The 13,923-nt window shown below is 37.6% G+C and overlaps 1 long non-coding RNA gene across 2 annotated transcripts in view; it reads right to left on the reverse strand.

Moving 5' to 3' along the window:
- LOC144320512 (uncharacterized) overlaps positions 1-13,923 on the reverse strand; it is a 143,941-nt gene that overhangs the window by 73,285 nt on the left and 56,733 nt on the right. For both annotated transcript variants that reach the window (XR_013386148.1, XR_013386147.1), the window contains exon 2: positions 11,387-11,508. This is a non-coding gene — a long non-coding RNA (uncharacterized LOC144320512). The remainder of the gene's footprint in view (positions 1-11,386; positions 11,509-13,923) is intronic.

The following is a 13,923-nucleotide window of genomic DNA, read 5'->3' on the forward strand; positions in this document are numbered from 1 at the left end:
GAAATAAGCCCGAATCCCTGTACTGTGGAATCTCACATTAAAAGAAGAAACAACAAATGATGGTAAAGAAGCAGAATTAAAAGCAGCAACAGATTTTAGAGTATCTCATACACCACTTTGCTTTCACGTTAAGAAGACAGACTAAATATGAACTAAATGGGATAGGCTCATATCAACCACAAATGACAGGCTTCAGCTATGTTGGCCTACACAAAGCTCAATGGCCCTTTTTAGAAACACTAAATTGGAACTTGTCTGAGAAACACTTGACTAAAGCCTCACTGATCATCCTCAAGTTGTATAAAAGAGTACCCAGGATTGTTTTTATTTCCTCCAACCCTTCCTTTGGAGTTAGATAAAATTGAAGAACTCTTTTGAGTTACCTCTTGTCTTCCTACACACACACACACACACACACACACACACACACACACACCATGAATTAACAAAACTGACAATATTAGAAAACAAAGGGCAATAATCAGCTTTTCTACACAACAAACCTAAGCTTTGAAACTAATCTTTAAAAAGATTGTGTAATTTTTCAAAAATATAAATAGCTTGCGAGGTTTTTTTCTAAGTCATAAGTAACACATTATGTATTTTTAAAAAAAGGAAAAGAAAATAAGAGTCATCCATTATCACCAAAAAAAAAAATAACTACTAACATATTTTTGTGTACTTCAATCTTCTTTGCATGTCTGTATATAGTTAAAAAACAAAATTCAGGGGTGCCTGGGTTGCTCAGTCAGCTAAGCGTCTGCCTTTGGCTCAGGTCATGATCCCAGAGTACTGAGGTCAAGCCCCAAGTCAGGCTCCCTGATGAGCCCGCTTCACGCTCTCCCTCTGCCCCTCCCTCCATGCCCTTCCCCCCACTTCATGCTCTCTCTCACTTGTACTCTCTCACTTGTTCTCTCTCTTTAAGAAATAAATAAAATCTTTTTTAAAAATATATTTTTAGTTTTTGTCAAATTGGGATCCCACAGAATATAGTCTTGCAAACTTAATAATATACTGTAAACATTTTGGATATCATTAAATATCCTACAAATTATTTTAGTAACTAAATTGTATTTAATCTCTATTTGAGATTACAGGTTATTTCATTTATTATTATTATATATATTATATAAATAATAATTTATATTATTATAAACAATACTTTGATAACTATTCCCTAGAAGGGAATTGTTACATTAAATTATATGTAGGTTTTAATGTTTTGAAATATATTGCCTAATTGCCTTCTAGAAGGCTCATTTTTAAATGTTCCATGTTTTACATAATTGACTGTGCTACCAGCTAGATTAGTAAAAATCATAGTCACCTAGAATTTTCCTGTGGTTCATTCAAAAGGCTTTCATGATTCTAGTCTCCAGTTACCAAAAAGCTATCAATTAGAGCTCATATATCATGCAATGCTCCATCATCACTGCCTTATGACCCAGAGATGCCACCAAGAAAGAACAAATGTCTATGCAAGTATGTCTAACATCACACACCTTCCTCAAGGGGTCATTCAATAAACATCATCCCTTTGTGATTGTGTGGCATTCAAAGAGGGAAAAAAAATTGCTTATGTTTTCTAAAATACTTAGAAATAAGGATTTCAGATTTCAGGGCTTCTATACTAAGTCACAATATACAATTTATACTTAACAATAATTCCTAAATTAGTTTCTTTCAAAATATCTATTCTGTATTCTTTGTTTTTAACAAAGATTCCATATGGCCGTGATTAACTTAAAGGGGAGTCCACGTAATACAGTCATTAAGGCAAAATTCAGTTCAGCAATTGGCCTCCATGTGTTTGAAGTGTTCTTCTGATATTTACTGCTTCTGTGGTCCTGAGCAAATTATTTAACCTTACTGTGCCTCAGTTTCTTCACATGTGAAATTTGAGCATAATGAAAGTAACATTTTTCCTGTAATTGCTTGCTCTAAGCAAGCATTGAATAAAGAATCTGTATAAAATGCTTAACACCATGCTTAGCACATAATAAGCATTCAATATCTGTTGGTAGTTGTTATTATTAAGCAAAAATTGCCTTTGGCTCTTTGAAACTTGTTGCCCTTCATCATTCATCTGCCTAATAAAAGAATGTACATTCTGTGCAGACTGTGAGGACATAAGGTCTTTTTCGTTTCTGTGATGCTCAAAGAACTTTCATGACCCTTAGAAGCCAGTAAGGGTGCAGAGTGTTGATTAGCAGTCAGACAAAATCCTCTTGGGCTCCTGGGTCGCCCCAACTTCTGTGTTTGCAATGAAACAACACTGACATCTAGTGATCAGAAAGATAAATGACAGGTTTTGGAACAGCAAATAAAAAAGCCTATGGTCTTGGCTCAATATGTTTTCCTATTATTTTAGGGAAAATGAGTTAAATCCTAGATAGATTTGGGCATAGGCTCTTTATGTTGGCTACATCTGTTCTTTAGGTTGCATAAGAAGTTTTTTGAAAAACTTAAATCCACATTATCCATCACATCCACTTTTATACATCCACTTTTATTTTTCATTTTAATCAATGTGCTTACCTTAAAAATCTGAAAGAGAAAAATATATTTAAGAAAAATATTAATGTACGTTCGTTTTACTTTCAAATAATATTAAAAGTAGAGCAAAGTAATGCAAAGTAATCCAACATAATATAGGTAGGCATGGGTACCCTGGGTGGCTCAGCGGTTTAGCGCCGCCTTCAGCCCAGGGCAGGATCCTGGAGACCCAGGATCAAGTTCCCCGTCGGGCTCCCTGCATAGAGCCTGCTTCTCCCTCTGCCTGTGTTTCTGTCTCTCTCTCTCTCTCTGTCTCTCATGAATAAATAAATAAAATCTTTATAAAAAAATACAGTAGGCATAAAATACATTAATGGGCCTTGAATATTACATATTAATTTATGAATCCATTTTACCCAATTTTATAGTAAAGATCAAAGAACTGAAACTGTTGTGTTAAATAAAACATAACCAATCAACAGTTTTTCTGTTTCATTTATATTTTTCTATAACAAAAAGGAGTTGGAAAATTAGTATCTCAGGAAAGGGTTTGCACATCAATCATAAAACAAGCTTTAAGGGATCCCTGGGTGGCACAGCGGTTTAGCACCTGCCCTTAGCCAAGGGAGCGATCCTGGAGACCCGGGATCGAATCCCACGTCGGGCTCCCGGTGCATGGAGCCTGCTTCTTCCTCCGCCTGTGTCTCTGCCTCTCTCCTCTCTCTCTCTCTCTCTCTCTCTCTCTCTGTGACTATCATAAATAAATAAAAATTTAAAAAAAAACAAGCTTTAAGAGAATTTCCTACAAATAAGTTAGATTAGTCACAGGAAATCCATCATCATCGTTCTATATTTACTGAAGCTGTGCCAGTACCATTTTGCCTTGTAGCACTTGGTTAAACCCTCACAAGAAAGCCTGAAGATTTAATTCAGCAGCAGGACCTCAGATAAACTAATTAGAAATGCTAATAGGAGCAACTAGATCATAAGAACAAAACTGAGTGATCCCTGAGTCATCTGAACCATCATCATTACTGCTAATAGCATCTACCACATATAGGACAATTACTATGTCTCATATTCTGCTAGGTTCTTCTAACTCATAATTGTTCATTTATTCAATAAATGAACTGTCTATAGTACTGCCAAATTATATAACAACAATGGTGGGTCACAACAGACACACTGTCTTCAATGAGATGATAAGCCACTGGGAAAAGAATAATAATCACATGCTTACAGGCTGTTTTATGGACTGAATTGTAATCCCCCTGGAAATTCTTATGTTGAAACCCCACTCCCAGTATCTCAGAAAGGAACTATATTTGGAGATAGGGTCTTAAAGAGTAAGTTAAAATGAGACCATTAAGATGGACCCCAATCCAATCTGACTAGTATCCTTTGTTTTTTTTTTTTTTGTTGTTTTTGTTTTTTTTTTTTGTTGCTTTTGTTTTTTTTTTTTGTAAAAATTTTTATTTATTTATGATAGTCACACACAGAGAGAGAGAGAGAGGCAGAGACACAGGGAGAGGGAGAAGCAGGCTCCATGCACCAGGAGCCCGACGTGGGATTCGATCCCAGGTATCCAGGATCGTGCCCTGGGCCAAAGGCAGGCGCCAAACCGCTGCGCCACCCAGGGATCCTGTATCCTTTGTAAGAGGAAGAAATATGGACACATTGACACCAGGGATGCACACATACAGAGAAGAGACCATGTGAGGATTCAGTGAGAAAGTGGTCATCTGCAAACTAAGGAGAGAGTCCTAAAGAGAAAAAAAACCTGCTGACACCTTGATCTTACATTTCTGGCCTCTAGAATTGTGAGAAATAAATTTCTATTGCTCAAGCCAGCCAGTCATGGCATTTTTTATGGTAGCCCTAGCAAACTAATACACCCTGATTTCAGATTTCCAGCCTCTGGAACTGTAAGAACTGAGAAATTTCTTTTGTTTATAAGCCACCTATGGTACCTTGTTGTAACAGCCCAAAGTGATGTAAACAGGAGGTACTTAAATATAGAGGGAGATCATAAAGGTGGAGCCTCCATGATAGGATTAGTTTCCTTAAAAGAGACATCAGAGCTTCCTCTCTTCATCAAAAGAAGATATAGTGGGAAGGCAGCCCTCTGTAAATCAGGAGGAAGGTACTTGCCAAATCTGTCTGCACCATGATCTTGGACTTCCCAGCTTCCAAAACTGAGAAATAAATGTTGTTTAAGCCACCCAGACTATAGTATTTTGTTATAGAATCCTGAGCTGAGACCATGAAGGGGAGAAGGAGGTATATCATTATTTTAGTTTATTTTAGTTTGGTGTGGTTTAGTGGGAGATACAGGAATATGTTTTAAAGGTGAGGAGAATCACACCACCTCTGAAAGACACTTTGGTTCACATATGATAAATCAGGGACCCAAATATTATAAAGATTAGGTAATTAGTCTTAAATAATACAGCTAATAAGTGGTTGAACCAAGTCCCAAAGCCAGGCCTATCTGTTTCCACCTTGTCACACTGCCTTTCAATTAATATCTATTGTGTACCAACTACACGCAAGACCAGATGATATAATTCAAATCTGATTAGAGTTGAGGAAAAATTCAATACATAAAATGTTGATCTTACTCCAAAGGAACAGTATCTGTTCTCATCTATTACATCTAGAAAGACCCTTTCTTGCCCTTAGTTTTGGCAATTCTGTATAATGACAACATGAAAATTTAGTGCTGCCTAAAGCAACCAGGAGTTGGGGGATGGGATGAAGAAATAGCATATTAGAGGGTAGGAGAGAGGAAACAAATCATGATCTACACTTTGGTTGTGGTCATGTCATTCTCCAAGATCTATGGAGAAAAATAATGGGATAATTAATTTACATAATATTATTACCACTACTACAGTTTTGATGGTATCATCTCATCTCATTCCTAAACCAGGTCTCTCATTTATGAAGATTTTTAATAGACACAGTTAAAATATATTTTCAATGAAACATACTATCTTTGTTAGGGTTGTAAACCTTAACTACTGCTTGAATTCCAGTAAGAAATAGCCCCTCAAGAACCCCAAGCACAGACCTTGTTTAAGACCTAACACCACTGGATATTTTTTCTGTGGTTTTCGTACTTTCCCAGGAGTATTTTAAAAAAGAAAAAAACCTGAAAAGGTTCTATTGCAGTGACTCTCAACTTTGGCTGCCTACTGGAATCACCTGAAAAGCTTTGAAAAATACTGCTTTTAAAAATACTGATGCCTGGGTCTTACCTAGAGAGATTTTGAGTCAATAGAGCTCAGATATTGGAATTTAAAATTCTCCCCAACTTATTCAAATGTGTAGCCACAGACTGCTAAGAGTCATACAAGGGTTCTCTGGAAGAGTTTATTCTTGCAATGAACAGTCAGTATTCATTCTAGGGCAGATGCCAAGCTGGATGCTATGACACAGATAAATAAGGCAAGATTGCTATCCTAAAGGAGTACACTTCCTCATGGAAGGATCAGATGTAAAACAGACAATTATGATATCTTTAAAAGTCTTGTGAGAGAGATATAACCCAGACACCAAGCACACTACCGCATTTCTAATTTAAAGGATTCTATTTGTTAATTGTCAGGGTATTCAGAATATATGGTCCTATCTTCTTCCCAACAGGTGAATTTTTCCCCCAGGACCTTCAGAGTTGTACTTCTTTGGACTCTTGTTGCCACTTAGAGCCAACAGAGACTCACCATCATAGTCTACTCTTAAAGTAGATGTTCCCTTTCCTCCTGAGATCCAAGTGAGGAATACCAAAACATGCTGTGGGAGATATCAGAGAAATCATGCTTCTTCAGTCCAAGAGTTGAATCATGATCAAATGGAAACATTCAGGGTAATGCCTTTCCACTTGTGCTAAGTTCTTTCCCAGCCTCCTTTAGAATTTGAGGTATCCATGTAACACAGTTCTGGCCAATAGAATGGAAAGAGATGTCTGAGAGTGAGCTCTGGGGAGATTTCTCCATGACAGAGTAGGATTTGGGCCCTTCTTTTTCCTATTTTAAAAGCAAAAGTAATGTCTGGAACTAAGGCAGACATCTGGAGACCATGAGACAACATGTGCAAACACAAAAAAACAACATATTAAGAATGGTAGGCAGAAAAAGTTAAAGAACCTGAGTCCCATATGACCTTACTAAGCATTTATTCTAGCCCAGGACCGACTTCACCTTTGCCTACCCTACGCAAAAAATAAATCCCTGTTTAAGCTACTCTTAATTGGGTTTTCTGCCACTATCAAAATCATAATAACTAATACACAGTTCTTGCTTCCTTGCCACTTTGTCTTTTTGGCCTCCAAAACATTTAGATAGTAATGTAATTACGAACTTCTTCACTGAAGGGAAGTTCAGAAGAGAAATACACTGCAATATAGACAAAATTAACATTTTGCGACTTTTCTATGCACCACTTAAGTGAGGCATCTCAAGATGTGGCTTTCATCCTTTACAACGAAGATTATCACCTCTTAGCTCCCTCTGCTTCTGATCAGGCCCACTGCCCTAAAGTCCATAGCCCTCCTGGGAGGGAGGGGTGGGATGCACTGCTAAATTAAAGAGCTACATTTCTCAGGATCCCCTTCCCTGTATGGTTCTAAGGTAAGTTGGGTAAAAGAACCTGCATGAGATTTGAAGGGCAGAAGAAAAACAGTGACTAATTATTCTCTGAAGATCATTGTTGACAGGGAGATGGAGACATGCAAAAGTAACCAGCCAGTTCCATTTCATCCTCACTATCCCCTGTTCTAGGTCCAACTCTTCTCAAATGCTGATCATGTTGATCGCAGCACCTGTTACTCCCACCCTGGATACTTGGCTAGTGACCCAGCAGAGACAATAGCCACAAAGAGGCAAGAGCTTGGGATGCCTGGGTGGCTCAGCAGTTGAGCGTCTATCTTCTGCTGTGTGTGATCTTCTATCTGCTGTGTGTCTATCTTCTATCTGCTGTGTGTCTATCTTCTGCTGTGTGATCCCTCCCATGTCCTAGGATCAAGTCCCACACTGGGCTTCCTGTTAGGAGCCTGCTTCTCCCTCCACCTGTGTCTCTGCCTCTCTCTGTGTCTCTCATGAATAAATAAATAGAATCTAAAAAAAAAAAAAAAAAAAAAGAGGCAAGAGCTTGCCATAGACCTTCCCCTTCACAGCCCCTCTTTGGTAACTAGGCAAGCTTAGCTTCTCAGATGAATCTGTGGTTCATTTCTTTTCTGATCCTATAACTCCCCTTCCAGATTTTCACTAATGGAGCTCCTCAACTGAATACAGTCTAATTCCTATAATAACTCCCTTATCCCATAACCCTCAGAGTGCCTCTGTCCCCCTGACTGATATGCCTGTCCACCCACTACCTATTTTACATATAAAAAGCCTATTCTCAATTTCTTCCTCCCATCAGGTGGTGAGCAGTCATATTACCCCCATTCTATTGCAGTTCTTTAGCTAAAGTAACCATTGTCCCCCCAATCCTAGTTCCAGCTTCCCCCCTGCAATAGTGACAAGCCTGCTGAGTCCATTACTAGGGGACCAATTAAATAAGCACTTCTCAGTAACAAACATTAGCTTTCCCTTGAGATAAATCTCTATGTACAATTAAAAAAAAAAAAAAAAAAAAAACTTTCTCCAATAGCAAAGCTCTGGCCTGCCACGAAGAAACAACGGGCAACTCATTTTTGCTTAGAACACTACGGTTCTGTTCAACTGGGTTGAGACCAAGCAGAAAGAGCCACACAGCTGCACCCTGTCTCCCAGGTAAAGGTCCCAGCTCAGGTTGTATCCTTTTGAGTTACAGTCTCTCTGTAACGTTGGGAAAGGTTGAGGAAGGGCAGTCATTTGGCAATCCCCTACTATGGAGTGTGAAACCACAACTGAGAAAACACCAAAGATAAAGTAATCAGTATAGCTTGATGGAAAGGTTTCACACAGTAGGCTATAGTTACCTGGCATCTAAGGCAAGTAGAACTTCTATTGTTAGAGAAGGTGGAGAGATTTTTCTTGGTATTCCTCATTATCTGACTCTACCCATTCCTGAGTCTACATATTAAGAATTAGAATAAGAAGAGGACACAGCATTATCTGAGTCTACTTCAATTCCTGTTTCAGACAAACTGAAACACTTAATCATTTCATTGTGAGGAAAGAAGAGAGAGAAAGGTTTTCACAACAGGCCAGTAAAATATCAACCTTATTTTATTATACAATATTTCTAGTCAGATTTTTAATGCTATAATCCAATGAATCATAACCCATAATCATTTTGGTAAAATAATCAAGGTTGGCATAGAAACTTCACAACCATTTTTCTGAGGGAAGGATAAGAATTGTCATTTAGACTTTTTTTCCTCGAATTTCAAAGCTGCCAAAAAATAGATAGAACTTGACCTCCTAGAATAAAAAAATGGCATCAAAATCAATCTATTTCTCCATAGTCTTTTTTTTCTTTTTAAGAGTTTATTTATTTACTCATGAGAGACACAGAGAGAGAGCGAGAGAGAGAGAGAGAGAGAGGCAGAAACACAGGCAGAGGGAAAAGCAGGCTCCATGCAGGGAGCCTGATTCGGGACTCGAACCTGGACTCAGTCCTGGACCCCCAGGATCAAGCCCTGGGCTAAAGGCAGTGCTAAACTGCTGAGCCACCAGGGCTGCCCTCTCCATAGTCTTTTTAAGGGAAACAGTAATTGTTTAAAAACTAAGACTTAAATTTAGGTTTTATTAAAGATAGGTAGCACTTTAACATGTAAAATAGGTCATAAAGTTGAGCAATAAAATTAACTTTTACCCCAGTGAATTTTTCTTGAGCTGCTGAAATATTGCCATAAAAGGTCAAATCAAATCTTTGGTAAACTTCTAAGAGCAAGATTGTACAGATAATGCTCAGGTTGAAATAGGCAAATAAATGTGCTTACTATTTGAGTAGGATGAGACTAGAGTGGGCGGAAGAGGGTGAAATGCAGCTTGGGAAAGTCATTTAAATATAGCCAATATAAATCTCAGTCAACAAACTCACATGTTAAAAAAACAAAAACAAAAAAAAAAAAACAAAAAAAAACAAAAAAAAAGGGCAGTCCAGGTGGCTCAGCCATTTGGCACTGCCTTCAGCCCAGAATCTGATCCTGAAGACCCTGTCGGGCTCCCTGCGTGGAGCCTGCTTCTCCCTCTGCCTGTGTCTCTGTTGCTCTCTCTCTCTCTGTCTCTCATTAATAAATAAATAAAATCTTTAAAATAAATAAATAAACAAACAACAAAAAAAAACCTTCTATTTAGTACATATCAACATAATTTTTGGCCAGGAGAAAACTTCAGAGAAATTATTGGTGCTCCCCCACACCCTCCCAAGGTTGAGCCAAGGTCATATTGTCTTAATGAACAGCAATGCAGGGAAAGACTTCTCAAATAGGTCATTCTCTGGCCATTAGTCATCTCCTCAAATAGGTCATACCTTTTGAGGTCATGACCTCAAATAGGTCATGAGCTGGATTTCATGGTCTACTCCAAATCCAACAGCACCCTACAGCTTCATTTGCCACAAATGGGACATGAAAGTCTGCTGAGGCTGGAAATTCAGCACTTGATGTTGCCTCCCTGGAAATTCAGCACTTGATGTTGCCTCCCTGCTCACACATACAACCCCCTGCCCCATACTCTGTAGTCTGGCTACATCTTCTGGGTTTTTTTATTGAGAGAGAGAGAGGGAGGAAGAGAGAGAGAGCAAGAGAGTGAGCATGTCCATGAATAGGGGGAGGGGGAGAGGGGGAGAGAGAGAATCTTAACCTGGCTCTACACCCAGCGCGGAGCTTGACAAGAGGCTCCACCTCACAAACCTGATATATCATGACCTGAACTGAAATCAAGAGCTGGACACTTAACTGACTGAGCCACTAAAGCATTTTTAGTTACCTCTTTGAAATATAGCCAAGAACAGTACATTCTATAAGCAATGGCCAAAGATTTTCTTTTTAGTCTCAAGTGTCCCCATACTTCCTTCAGCTTCTCCAAGACACCCTGCCTCTTCCCTCAAACCCTATCTTCCCTCATTTTTAATAAAAAACATTTTGGTGGCTGCTATGGTCTGATTTTTTTATATCCTCTCAAAACTAATTAGGTTGAAACCTAATGCCCAATGTGATGGTATCAGGAAATGGGGAGTTTGGGACATGATTAAGTCATGAGAGTGTAGTCCTCATGAATGGAACTGTGCTCTCAAAAAGAGACTCTAAGGAGCTCCCTAGCCACTTCTACCATGTGATGTTGCTGCAAAAAGACCACCATCTAGGAAGCAGGCTCTCACCAGACACACAACCTGCTGACACCATGATCTCAGACTTCCCAGCATCCAGAACTGTGAAAAATAATGTTTGTTGTGTGTAAGGCACTCAGTCAATAGCAGTCTGAACAAACAAAGACATTAAATGATTAAACCCAGAGCCTAAATCATTACCTAAAATAGTTTCCTCTCCAGGACCCCTCATTCCTTCAACTTTCATTCCCTTATTTTCTCCACAGCACATTTTTGAAATCAGACATTTGTATTTCTAATTGTATAGCTCTCGCTACATGTTTCTCCATACATCTCTCTATTCATTTGCATAAATGTAAACTAGTACCTAGAATAATGCCTGACACATGATAGATACTCAAAGAGTTGTTGAATAAATGATGAGCACCCAATTTGGCCACCAAACAACGAGTTTTCCAGTCCTCACAAGCAGAGAGGGTTTAATCATCAAACTCTCCCAGGAGGCAAGGGAAAATATTTATTTCACATCCATCTAGTATACTGAATAAAAGGAAAACAAAAACAGTTTTGTTTCAAAGTTAAAACAATCTGAATGTTCTTATTTTTGCCATATATGTTTTTAACTTACATGATTATTATGCTGTCTTGTGTCTCCATGAAGCACCCACATTGTCCTGAAGTTAATTTGTTCTAGGCCTGAGGACCTACAGTTTTCTCCCCACACTGGGCAGTGGGAGAAACCTGTGAAACCTGAGAAGAAAAGAGGAGGTCAGGAGGGACTTCTGGTCTTGCTGTTTGTGCTCTACTTCTGTTATATTTCAGTCATTAAAATACATCATGTGGTTCTGGGAAACTGTACGAAAACCTTGTTATTCAGAACAGTGAAAACTAGTCAATTAAAGGAAGAAAATACATAGGAATTAAATAAAAATTATAATTGGTAAATGGGAAAGAAATCATTGAGAGGTGGATGTCTGTTAAAATATATTCTCATTAGTTCACTTTTATCTAGACTATAAAAGGAAAAAGTAGAAATCTACTTCACAAAATAGTCAGATGTCATGTCTCTTTATCGCTGTCCGATTACACTTACACAGCATTCATCAGGCTTGTTGACTCAAGTTATTATATTCTAATATAGATCAGCTAAACTGTTGGAACACAGATGCACACTCAAGAGAGCATGAATTTAAAAATCCAATTTTATATTTCATGTCTTGAGAAGTTTTACTATGGCTTGAAATGCATCCAGAAAGATAGTAGAATATTCAAATTTTATGTGACAAAACTAACAGGTTCACCATTTATTCTTAACTAAAATTGAATTGCCTGAGAATTGCAATAACTGTCAACCTCTGAAGAGCTTATCTCATGTCTTACAGTTTAATTGGACTGTTTTCCAAGACAGTCTTTCCTTTTCAATTTCATAAAGACCATAAATGCTCATATTATTGTTCTTTTGTTCTTTTTCCTCAGAACTTTGTTCATTTTAATTTTTTAGGTAAAGTGGCCTAAAATGGTCCTGTTTTCCCTTCTAACCCATAGTTCAAGTGAACTACAACTATGGAACTATTTGACATCTTTCCACCTATAATTGCATGCATAAGATAAGAAGGAGCTTAATAAGGAATGCAATGAGTAAGTCATTTATATTTGCAAGTGGTCACAATCATGAAGGGGCAAAACAAATTTCACTGTACAAATGAATGGTTCTTAAGTTATGCACCTGGAACTAGACCAGTTACCAAAAATCAAATCACAAAATGACAAAAGGACTATTTAGTCACACAAAACTCTCAGTTCTGAGTGTTCTGACCAGAGAGAACCCAGAGATGGCAGAAATAGATATTTGGATAGTAAATGAGCTCCTCAAAAACATTTGTGTAAAAAGCAAGTTCATATAATGATGAATACATTTGGGGGCATTAAAAACTAAAATAGGATTATACTAGAAAAAAATTCATCCATAAATACCTCACAACTTATTAAAGTCCTAATCGTATTTAGCACCATATCAGACACAATTATAATACAAAAATTTTAAAGTTTGGCTTAAAATATAATTATAGCACAAATGTAAAAACACACAAAAAAACTTTTTTTAGTCTATTATTATAAAAATGTATGTCATAAAGAGGGGAATCCAAGCAACACTTGACAGCATCTTCTAGATACACAGATAGCTACAAATATGACTCTAATTATACACACATACACAAATTAATTAATAGCAGTTATCTCTGGGTGGTGGAATAATGAGTAATTTTTATATTCTTCTTTATACCTTTACAGATTTACAAGGTTTCTACAGTAACTGCACATTGCTTTGGTAATTACATACATAAAGATACATTTAAGCCATCTTAACTCTCTAAATGAATCTACTTAATCCAACTTACTTATACTCCAAGTACCAAGAACATGCTCCATATGTATTAAATACTAAATCTAGGATCTTAAGAATGTAATCCTGTCACAGCCACCTGGGAAATATAATTCATCCTTTGCCCTGTTTATTATTCTCATGAGAATCAGAAGCTCTCCACTTCATCCTGCTCCCATACTACACACACACACACACACACGTATGCATGCACACATGCACCCCCCAAAATGCTGGCAAACACATTGAACTTGGAAGGCAATATCTGAATCCGAAAGTCTTTATTAGATATTTTTAGGTAAGATACCCTGGCCATCCCTCCAAGTAAATGTCACTATGGAGAACTACCATCTGTCAATCAAGGGCCAGATTAGGTTCTTTAGAAGTCTGAACACTGAAGAGATTAAATACTTCATATACAATTTTTCAAAATAATATGAAAAGTATATACATAATAAAATTTAAAAGGCCTCCATTTAGATGTTCTACTTGCAAAGCTCAGGTTCAGAATTCTCTTTCTGGCATTGGAAGCAGATGATTCTTTGCTGGCACCCTAAGCATGTCCATACTCTACCCATTGCCTAAGCCAGCCATGCACCTAAGCAGTGGTCAGCTCTGCCCCCCACACAACTCAGTTCTTCAATAAAATATTTCAAATCAGGAAATTGAATTACTAACACATTCTCTATGTGTATAAATTTCTCATCTCACAGTTAAGGTTTCCAGATTAATAATAAAAACACAATTTGTAAATTATTTTTCCTCCTTTCTGAAGCATACAA

The sequence above is a fragment of the Canis aureus genome, chromosome 9 (assembly GCF_053574225.1).
Source record: "Canis aureus isolate CA01 chromosome 9, VMU_Caureus_v.1.0, whole genome shotgun sequence".
Lineage (NCBI taxonomy): Eukaryota > Metazoa > Chordata > Mammalia > Carnivora > Canidae > Canis > Canis aureus.